This window comes from Lissotriton helveticus, chromosome 1_1, assembly GCF_964261635.1.
Source record: "Lissotriton helveticus chromosome 1_1, aLisHel1.1, whole genome shotgun sequence".
NCBI classification, from domain to species: Eukaryota; Metazoa; Chordata; class Amphibia; order Caudata; family Salamandridae; genus Lissotriton; species Lissotriton helveticus.
Genome location: NC_136057.1, coordinates 29,406,711 through 29,416,862, shown reverse-complemented (window position 1 = coordinate 29,416,862; position 10,152 = coordinate 29,406,711). Strand labels below are relative to the sequence as shown.

At 45.8% G+C, this 10,152-nt stretch overlaps 1 long non-coding RNA gene across 1 annotated transcript in view; it reads left to right on the top strand.

The window, feature by feature from the left end:
- Nucleotides 1-1,873: 1,873 nt before the first annotated feature.
- The window catches only part of LOC144818438 (uncharacterized), a 170,902-nt gene continuing 162,623 nt past the window's right edge, over nt 1,874-10,152 (top strand). Inside the window, exon 1 of the long non-coding RNA XR_013607106.1 lies at nt 1,874-3,927. This is a non-coding gene — a long non-coding RNA (uncharacterized LOC144818438). The remainder of the gene's footprint in view (nt 3,928-10,152) is intronic.

Here is a 10,152-nt window from a genome sequence, read left to right as displayed (position 1 = left end):
GCATTTTATGAGTAGACCAAAGCTGGATGTTGTCCCTAGTCAGCCTTTTCGGTCAGGTACAGGAGGAAATGGTAGTCCAGGGGTCAGGGCAAGGAAAGGGTGTTGCTGGGACTTCAATAGGAGATCCTGCTCCAGACGCCCAGGACTGTGTAAGTTCAAACACTGCTGTTCCTTTTGTGGTCTTTATTCCCACCCAGAGTCCAAATGTATTAAAAAGTCAAGAGGCAAAGGCCCTGAGAAGCTTCCCTGAGAGCACCCTTCTGGTGAAAGCCCCTTCCCCGGTCATCTGGCCTTCATCCTCTACATGGAAGCGAGACGTGCTACAGAAATGTTGGTGTTAGGCCGCTCATATGTGAGGAGGCTGTAGAGCCAGTGGAATGGTAGCACAGTACAAGCTGACATTCTGTGGTCATGGACTACGCTTGGCTGATTGAGGAACGGCCTTGAACAGACACTAGCCCCTGTGGTTACGCTCATAATATTGTACCTGGTCAGCAACGTTCTGGCAGGAAAGACTTATTTGAGCACATTATTTCAAAGGTTGGGTGGCTTTCAGAATGGTTCTCTACAACTGTAATTGTATGGTTCCGTATGGTGCCCAGGGTAAACTGGCATGGTGAGCCTTTACTGACTAGGTTATGAGGGTGAATAACACAGTTGGTAAGCTGTTTAGGTCTTCTTGGTTGTCAACCATTCCACCACATGGGTGCAGCATCAAAAGAGAACATTTTTCTTTGAGGATGAAGTTTTATCCCAGGAAGGGAATGCAATGCTTCTCTAATCTGCTGTCCTGGTTGGTGCATCATCCTAGTTGGGTGGGGGAGCGGGAGGTGAGGGGGGGGCGAGGTGGGGGGAGATACGTGCTATGTTCTGTGGTGGGTGAGGTCATGAGCGTTCTCACTCTGAATGTTTTTTTTTCTTCTTTTGGTTGCACAGGAATCAAACCTTAGTTTATAATTAGGGCTCCCGGTTTTATGGTATCTATTTTTTTGCCATTTCCGTCTGTATTTATCCATATTTATTTTTTGGGCATTTTTTCTGTATTTATCCACATTTATTTTTGCCACAAGCAAAAGACGAGGCCACCGCTAGTATTTTTCCACTTTTATTTAATTTGACAATGCACACCTGCGCCCGGTTGTTATTGGGCTGGTGCAGGTGCAAAACCTGATGGTGGCAGGAAGGCGTCGGGTAGGGAAAGAAGAAATAGAGTCAGGTGAGCCCCAAATAAAGAGAAAAAGTTATGAGGGCGAGGCCGTAGCAGTGTGCTAAACTGTGTTGGTGACTGCTGGCACAGCCCACCTTCCTTGCCCTCAGATATTCCTCCCCATCTCTGGTAACTTTGCTTGATTTCTGCTACCTGTGGATCGAGGCAGAGATACTAAAACTGCAGGTAATTTCCAACATTTCCAAAATCTGAGGGATTTTTCAAAGACTCCAGAATCTGTGGGAAATTATGAAATATGGGTTTTCTGCAAAAAGGTCTGTGCATCAGATTTGGATGCATACGTCATTAGTGACGAAACTTTATCCTGGATGAGCTGTTTGTGGAGGGTGGGGTACAACTATGGCATTTGTGTCGAATTCATGGCATCATTTCAGGGCTGACTCTTGGATCTTTGCCAATGCCTCTCGTGTACATCTGACCCCTATCCCTATGCGCCATTCCCTGTTTACTTCAAAGAAGGGATCCATATTGTGTTTACTGTCACCCCAGCCGTCTTTTTGTTATGTGTGTGCTGAATGTCACAGGGTGCCTTAGTTTATCGCGATGGTGGAGGGAAAGGGCCCACCGTCGCGCCATTTCACGATTGATGGCCTACTTAGCATTAACCTCATGCTAAGTAGGCCATCAATCGTGGAATGGCGCGACGGTGGGCCCTTTCCCTCCAACATAGCGATACACTAAGGCACCCTGTGGCATTCAGCACACACACTAATTTCAAAATAAACTTCGGCCCCCACCTCCCCCTCACCCACATGATGACTGAACATGATCCTCTGCTGATGCTGCCCTGAAAGGGCTCTGTTTTCTCTCTGAATTTGGGTCATTACATTAGTTACTCAGAAGGTGAGCGTGAGATCGCTTCAGCAGCCCCCAATAAAAGAAAATTGTTTAAATGCGGCTCTATTAGGGGGCCGGTATGTGACACACTGCAGCAGGAAAACTGTAAGTAGACTGTAGGTGCTGTCTAAGTTATTGGATTATAAAAATATTTCGGCCAGTTTCGACCCCTACTAGCCGGTAATATGTAAATATGTTGGTAAATCCAAACACGATCTCTCGGACAGAGTCTGATCACACGAGCAGGTTCATTTAGAGCGCGCGGAAATGGTGGACATTTGCGATATTTACATGGTCATTAAAAAGCAACGTTTCTTGCACAAGGAACCAACATGAAATACCTTAGCTCCTATGAGAAACAGTGTGACTGTTCAAGGAAATGGAACAGAAACCGCAAAACGTGGGGCAGTGAAGATTCAGGAGACTTTTTTTTCGACAATATGCAGCCTGTACTGATATTGTTACTTTGACGCTCCGATGTACGTAATGCCCGTGTCCTGTCTACCATGTTGTAAGGGTACTGTCTACAGAGGCACTTTGTTGCTGAAACAAGCCCATATCGCAAAAGCACATGCGATGACAATCGCCTCATATTAAAAAAGTAGCCGAAATTTCCAGAGTGACTGAAAAAGGAACACTTCCAGAGGAACTGACTTGAGCCGCAGGTCGTCACGGGTCAAATACTCGAAGCACAAGTGTGTTTTGTGCAAGTTTTTTTTGAGAAATGCAATGACATGCCTGCCGGGGCCTACTTGGCATTAACCTCATGCTAAGTAGGCCATCAATCGTGGAATGGCGCGATGGCGGGCCCTTTCCCTCCACCTACGCACTGCATTCAGCACACACAGTAATTAACAACAGCCCCCACCTCCCCATCACCCACATGATGACTGAACACGATCCTCTACTGATGCTGGGGCATGGGGGGGGCAGGGGAAATCCTCTTACCTGCGGACTGGTGCAGAGCTTGAGTGCCGGGGCCCTGGAGATGCAGAACGTAGAGAAGGGCCGGTGCAGGTGCAAAACCTGATGGTGGCAGGAAGGCGTCTTGTAACCGGGCAGGGAAAGAAGAAATAGTCAGGTGAACCCCCATATAAAGGGAAAAAGTAATGAGGGTGAGGCCGTAGGTGTTGGCACGCTCACACACATAGGCTTGATTCCCACGAGGATTGGCTCAGGTGAACGGCTGTCCTTCAAAGACCCTGTGCCAATTTGTCCACACGAGGGTGCCAAAAGACTGATTGGAAGGGAATAGAATGAATTCAGGCAGCGGCAGCACGGCAACATTTGCCAGTGTTTTACCGTTTCTATATATAAATACAGACAAAGGAAATATAGATTTCCGTCTGTATTTATATGTAAATATCCGTAAAAACGGAAAACCGGGAGCCCTATTTATAATAGGTAACTCCCATGTACTAGGGGCTCTGTTAAGGCTAGGTCTCAACTATGTAATTAAGAATGAAATTAACTTGGTTTACTGTGCAATGTTTTTGGAATAATATTTGTGTATATGCTGGAATACATCCAGGGGGTCTTTTTTCATTTAAGCGGTTGGTTAAGGGGCTTTTGTGTTTTGAGGGACATCGGCGACTGCCTGTCATATTACAGGGGCTCTCTCACTTGGGGGAGCTACCCATTATGGTGGGGAGCCCTGGTCCCTGTCAGTTGGTGGTGCAGATGCACTGTGGGCTTTGAGGGCAGTCAGGCTGGCTGAGTGCAACCTCCAGAGGCACTCAAGTGCTTCTAGGAGTCGCAACCCAGATAAAGGATTTCTTATGAGCTGGCGCTTCTTTGCTTCTCACTCAAGTCACCAGACTCCCCGAGGATTTCCCCTGCTGCGCTCAGCTGGATTTTTTCAGGCCCTCCCCAGAGCAAGGAGTACCGGGAAAGGGGGGGGGGGGGGGTATTCCTGTGGCACAGGTGTTTTGAATAGTTCTTCTTTTGCAGGAACCACCATTGGTTTGCATGGTTCTTATTTTCTGGTGCTGGCATGTTCTATTTAAGTGTTTGGCGAGTGAGGACATGATTAGTGGGGACGTTTTAGGGTCCATAGATGGTATCCTTTTAGCCCAAAGTTAACAGGCCTCACGGGACCCTCCAGGGGGTGCTGGTACAAGTCCAAAAGAGGTTTGGGGGAGGTGGGGGTGGTTTATAACACTGGGCCCCTAAGTTGCAGCCGCCTGTGCCGGTGGCATATGCTGGGCTGGGATGGCGAAGAATGTGGGGTGATCACAGTAGGTGTCCTAAGGGCTGCTAGGCCCACCTGCACATACCCTCCTGTTATGTGATGGTGGGACCCTCCCTTAAGGGGATCCATTCGTTTTTATTGGATAGGGGATTCGAAGAGTAGGTGTCCTTAAGCCAGTTATTATCTCACTTTGAATGTTTTTCTTTTTCTCTTGGTTGCACAGGAACAAATTTAGTTTGCTAGGTAACTTCCTGTTAAGGTTAGGTCTCAGCTATGTAAATAAGAATGGGATTAATTTGTTTTTACTATGCAACGTTTTTTGAAATGTTTCTGTATGTTGTAATAAACATGGTATGGGGTATCACTACTCCTTATCCCAAAAAGTGAAATGGACTGGGCTTTTTTCATTGGAGCAGTTGGTTTGGTGTGCGGAGCTGTTGGGTTTCGAGGGATATTTACGATTGCCTGTTCGGTTTCGAGGGATATCGGCGACTGCCTTCCCTAGGAAGGCTGGGCCTTTAAGCAGCCAATGGGAAGTGATTAGCCGAAATGGTTCATAAATGCATCACAGGGTAAGTGAAATGTGTTTAAAATATATGGAGAGGGACATCAAGGCAATGCTTGGCAGAGTTTGGGGTAAAGCAAAAGGGTAAACATTGCCCCTTTCGGAAGCCTACATTTTCTTACAAGTGGTACAACCATAACTGATAATAACGTGACAGAAGTTCAATTGGTGGATCACCTTTTTGGATAAGGCACTTCCTCCAGATATTATAGGATTTCTTTTACCACCAACGTCTAGCAAGTAAACGTCCTGAGTGGGACTGTCGTAGAGTTACGATGACTGTGTCTGGATGTTTGGTGTGGGAAGCATCATTGCACTTTAGTCTACAGAGAGTATTCACCTCCAAGCCAGGGCTTCACCACACACGTTTCAGAGAAGTGTGGGTGCCTCGTTCTGTGGGCACCAAGGAATCTGTTTTACCCAATTAACCCCATTCCCGTCCCATCCTCAACCGACTGTGCATCTTTCTAGTCGAAGACTAAAAAGCATAAACTGTCTCAAAGTTGGACAAAAGTTAAGTTGTTCTCTTCTGCAGAGCAGGGTGATTTCATCGAGCTTGGCTGTTTATGTTCTTCCTGTAACCCCGTGTAAGTTCCGTTTTCAGACTGAATTATGATGCCAAAGGGTGGTAGGAAATCAGAGTGCTTATAGGGTCTGCTTCAGAGTTTAAGTGCTGGACATACAAGTGAGTGGCTATGGCAACTGCCTCTCTCTTGAGTGGCTGAGAGCCGTGTCTCTCCCAGCGAGTGTGAGTGGCCATAAGCTGCGTTTCTCCCAATGATTGTGAGTAACTGGGCTGTGCCTGCCTCAGGGAGCTGTGCCTACCCCGGTGAGTGTGAGTAAGCTATGTCAGGGTGTCCATGTCTGAGTGGCAGCTGAAGAAACACAAGGAATTGGTGGTGTCACTCGAGCAACTCTGACTTTTTTTTTTAGGTCAAGCATTCGCGACATATTGTTATATACTTATGTACTTTGTGGGCTCCAGATCAGCCCTAGGACTGGTCTTCCGCTTAGGTTCAACTGACTTTATTTAACTGTCTTTGATAGAAAATGGCCCGCAGAGGTCAGTAAGATACCAGAATTGCTTTCTGCTGAGGAACTTTCTTTTTTAAATTTCTCTGGCAACTGCCTCTATTCAACTTTCTTGATTGAAAAACGACCAGCAGAGGTCAGTAAAATACCAGAATCACTTTAGCTTTCTCTAGATTCCAGTCCATAGAAATTGCCTTCCCGAGCACCCGTAGACAATATTTTTTCAAATCTTGTATTTTTTGTGCTATGACCGCCGAAGGACCTGCTTTTATATTAAAAACAGAGTTTTTTGGACTATACAATTTCCTGGTGAACGGCAATATTTCTCTCCATATGTTCTCATACCTGGTGTGTCATGCAGTTTGGTGTTTACTTTCCCTCCATGTTATACAACAGTAGAGGTTTCATCACCCAGGTTAATGTGCTGTATAGCTAAATACATATACGGTCCCAAAGGTGAGACCACTTGCATTGCGAATGCTTGTTAACTATTGACACACTTTGCCTTGCGAATGCCTGTTAACTATTGACACACTTTGTGTTCCAGAACTGATCATGCCATTTTCTGGCCTGTGTGCTCACGCGCAGGGGATCTGGTGTAATATCCTTGCTTTGCGTCTGCCTCTGAGTGGGTGCTGGGAATGGCCACGAAGACGAGTCTGTATCTCCGACAAAGGCACATTGCTGTCTTGGGATGAGGGGTCATTACTCTGCTCAAATGCTACCACCGCAGCTTGGCACCCTCTGACTGAGAGAAGCAGTTAGTGTCTGCTCAACATGGCAGAAGCAGCCTGGCTGGGGTCCCGGAAGGGCTGCACCAGTCAATAGCTGTGGAAAGAGGAGCACGATCAAAGAATGCACTTTGGATCCTGCACGCATAGTGCCTAGAGTGAGACCAGCAATCTGCACCTTGGGGACAGAGCAAGTCAGGACCTGGATAGCCCTTATCTGTGATTGTTCTAGACCAGAAATGTGGATCCAGGGAGATCCCACGGTCTTGATTGTTTAGTGAATACAAACCAGAAGTAAATTATTACAGAGCCCCCTCCCCACCCCTGCCTTTTTAGTGAGTTGCCACATCAGCCATGTGAATAATCTGCTCTGGTCTTAGTGAGTCTCACACCAGCAGTCCTGGCTTGTCTGTAAGTGCTCCATAGCCCCACACCTTCAGGCGTGGCCCCGCCATAATCCCTGGCCTCTCACTGAGAAGTCAAGAATTATGGCGTGGGGCTCACTAATTATGGCGTGGAGCTCACTAATCACCCCCCCCATCATTGGCCTCTCATTGCACTGAGAAGCCAAAGATGAGAGGGGGGAGGGGGCACTAACTGACAAGCCATGTCAAATGGCAAGGGGTGCACTGACAGGCCAGGAATGATGCAGGACACTTACTGAGAAGCCAGAATTTATGGCCAGGGGCTCGCTAATTGCACCACATCATCCCTGGCCCCTCGGTGCGCCGCTCACCATTTGGCATGGCTTGTCAGCGAGTGCCCCCCTCGTCTCTGGCCTCTCAGTGCGCCCCTCACCATGTAACTTTGTGATAATACAAACTCAGTGGTTATTCCATCCATCCCTAAACATCAGCTTCAAGCCCAATTCCAGATCCTGTGTGCAGATTTGTAGAACGTGGCAAATTATCCGAGCTGATTTGCTATACCAAGGCTGCCATAACATCCCTCCTCACTTCATGGTAGACAAGATGACCTTTTTGAACACATGACAATCACACTTTTGAAGTATTGTTCCCCTTGGACAAGTAGATATTTTATAAAATTCAATGCCAATAAGATGGACCACGCTGGCATAGCAGGATGCCCAGTTGTCATCTCTCCTAAATTAAGAAGCATAACTCTTGGTTGAAGGTGGAAGTCGGCAATGAGGAATAAGTAAGTCATTAAGACTATTTGACTTAAAGAAAAGTGAAGAAAAAAAAATACTAAGCACAGACTATGGCTTTATGTTTCTGCACATGGAAAGCTGCACAGATACATTTGTGTGTACAAATGGATATGCGCAGGTTACTTTTCGTTGGCATTTGAAACACTTGCAGATTCTCCAAGGCACTCCTGGAATTCTACGAGAAGTGCTAAAAAATTGAATATTTACCCTAAGCACAATCCTACGTGTGCAAATGCCCCATTTTCCAAAGGGCATTGTTGTGCGTGCTTGTGTTGCTGGTCCGCGCTGTGCGCGCTGAAAGGAAAAAAAAACGCGCGTGGTGCCTGTGAAAGTGATAGCATGCTGTAAGGGTGCCACAAGCGCTTCATGAGCCAAGCCAGATGGTGCCTGTACTCGTCACTATGCGTGTAACCGCAAGTTTTAGGCCAGTGTCTGATTCCTAAAGCCAACTTACTAAAGGTCTTGCCAGACCAGTGCATGCGCTGGCTCCGGCGGGACCTAAAAAAGAGTGCGCCACACAAAGGAAAAATATATTGGAATGTAAGGGAACACGTACCAGGGGAGGTCGCCACAAAGTGAAAAACATGCCCGAGGGAGGGCTAAAGAGTAACCTTTTACCAATAACATGAAAGGAATTTGGAAAAGCAGGCAGTCAATGTTTTTAAATCTGCCCCTGAATTAATGGGACCTATTTCGACTAGGGTATTTGATTCAGCTGCAACAGATATGAATACATCCTCATGGGGGGAAACCGGACTAGACAAAACCCGGATCTCCCCAAAAGTACATGCTACAAGTACCAGGGGAGGTCGCCACAAAGTGAAAAACATGTCCTAAGGAGGGCTAAAGAGTAACCTTTTACCAATAACCTGAAAGGAATCTACTACTCTTTCCAATGCATTACCCTGTCTCTCATCCTATACATCTATAAATATATCCTCTACATCCACTCTCTCATTTATCCCAAACCCCATACCACTACTATGATCGCCAAAATAACCCTTTCTAGACTCTCTCCAACTCTACTCCTCCTTGCATCATCTGACACCTCTTTTTACTGTACCGTTCCCCTTAAACAAACCTTTCTAAACTCTTCCCTCCAAAACATTCAACGCACCAGAGCCTCAAGCTTGTATCAGGCACTTTCCTTTTTCTTTTTGTAATGCACTAATGCACATTGCTCAACAACGGGCATGCTCTCATTGCTAATCTGTGATTCTTTCCTAATATTTTGATCAGATCATGAATATTGGCTATTAAACATTATACACACTACTTGTTAGTTTATGATCACGTTCTTTTAACCATATAACTGTTCACCTTTCCTTTCATCATTCGTCTACTTAATACATTCATCAGATTTTTGAAATACACTTTAGACTTTTATATTTCGTGAATGACATGATGGTTTCTCACATACTTCACGGCATTTTGTATTTAACTTTAGAGTTCTCCCTGACGAAGGGCACCAGCCCAAAATGCATTGGATTTGAGAAATCTAAAAAGGATAATTATGATGGTACTTTGAATATTATACAATAATGGACTGAATTCAAGTTAATCAAATAAAACCAATTGGATTGAAAATCTTTGACTACTGTTTTTTCAAAAAATCATACAAATTTTAAAATCCTCTAATGATCTAGAGACCAAGATTGTGCACCGGGGGGTCCAACCCAATGAGGGTTGGACTATTGATTTAGCTTCTGGATTTGCTGCATGCCTCAGACCAGTCACAAATATCTGCATTTCTCTTCCGATATGTGTCACATTTTTGTTTTTTGATTATAACAGTTTTATATTTCTCCAACTTAAGTGATTTGCTCAGGATCACAAGATGATGAGCCACGCTGAGACTCGAACCAGGTTCCCCAGGTCCAAAGTAGGCAGCTCTTAGCCCTTACGCTGCATCTTTTTCACAATCACTGCTCCAATCCTATAAACACCCCAAGCCTAAACCCCTAATCCCTCTCCCCCATTTCCCCTAGCCCAAACAGAAGGGTTAAAGGAGCGTTTCAAACAGAGTATTAAGTGTGGCGTTTCCAATGTTTGCTGTGATTATGTGACGCTATTGTAGAGATGGATCGTGGATATTCGAATTAAGTATGTCCTGTTTTATCCAGAAATACCCTGGAACTCACCAGAGGCATCCGCGTCGTGGGCAGCCTTCATCCAGCGGCCTACCGCCGCGTATGACTCCCCAATACCACAGCACCCCTCTGGGCATACAAAATACATGACATTCCAGGGCTCGAAAAATCCAAAAAATGGTACTAGTCCTGCAGGACTAGTACCTTAAAAAATGTCCTCAACCTAACTGCAACCTACTTGACCGCCGTCTCTGAAAGCGGAGCAAATGTGACAAGATAATAAGATTTAAAGGCATCTTTATTACTC